General features: G+C 37.4%; 1 protein-coding gene across 1 annotated transcript in view; it reads right to left on the minus strand.

Moving 5' to 3' along the window:
* Positions 1-1,069, minus strand: part of PM20D2 (peptidase M20 domain containing 2) — a 15,573-nt gene that overhangs the window by 8,254 nt on the left and 6,250 nt on the right. The window lies entirely within an intron of this gene.

Consider the following 1,069-nt stretch of genomic DNA (forward strand, 5'->3'; position numbering starts at 1 on the left):
GACAGAGTAAAACTGTTCCATAGAGTTTCTAAGGTTGTAAATCTTTACAGAAGCAGATCACTTCATCTTTTTTCCATGGAGCGGCTGGTAGGTTTGAACCACTGACCTTTTGGTTAGGAGCTGAATGCTTTAACCACTGCACGACCAAAGTTCCTTAGAAAGTATTAAAAGAATATTTAAATCCATGATAATTTACAATAAACCCTACCCTAAGGGAATATTGTACCTTGAGATATTGGCTAGTGATAGTAGTTTATGTATGTTTTAGAAATAAGTATCTTAAATAAGTGTATTTATAAATAAGGGGTTAAATGCTTAATTTTTTTTACTGCTCTACACTATAGGAGTCTTCACATATACTAAATCTATACTTATCTTCCCACAGTATAAGAGAATATATCCCCGCTCTTACATTTGTCCACATACAGTGAAACCTGTGACAGCCAAAGTCGATGGGATTGCCTTACTTTCCAGGTCTCTCGAGTTTTCCGCCTCTGACAGGGCAGTCTTACACTTTTCTATCGCTCGTTTCCAGAGGAAGATATTTGCGGTGTCCTCTGACAGATTTCCACCTCACTCAGGAATTCTGGCTTTTGCAGATTTTACTGTATTTGGCTACTTGCTGCACCAGACCACAAGCTTTTACATTCCTCTTTGCTCACTCCATTCCCTAAGAGATCTCACTCTCTATCCTTCACATCTCAAAGTATAATCTCCTTCAAAGGTCAATTCAGATCTACAGCATTCCATGAAACTTTCTTTTAATAACCCAGAACACCTCTTTTCTCCCTCTGGTCCCTACAGTACTTACTATCAATACAACTCTTTGGTTACTTTACATATACTGTTTGAGAATCACTGTTTCGGTGGCTGGTACTGATCTGGTTAAGTCATATCTCCAGTCTAATGAGGGCAGAAAAAAAAATATGGTGCTATGTATAAGGATTTACGATGGGCTAGGCCCTAAACTCTTCACAAACATTATTTCATTTAATGCTCACTAAGAACCCTAAGATAAATTCTATTACAATGCCTGTTTTTCAAGTTAGAAAAAACAAAGTCCAGAGAT

This window comes from Orycteropus afer, unplaced genomic scaffold (assembly GCF_000298275.1).
Source record: "Orycteropus afer afer isolate SDZICR_OR568_19922 unplaced genomic scaffold, OryAfe1.0 scaffold00011, whole genome shotgun sequence".
NCBI lineage: Eukaryota > Metazoa > Chordata > Mammalia > Tubulidentata > Orycteropodidae > Orycteropus > Orycteropus afer.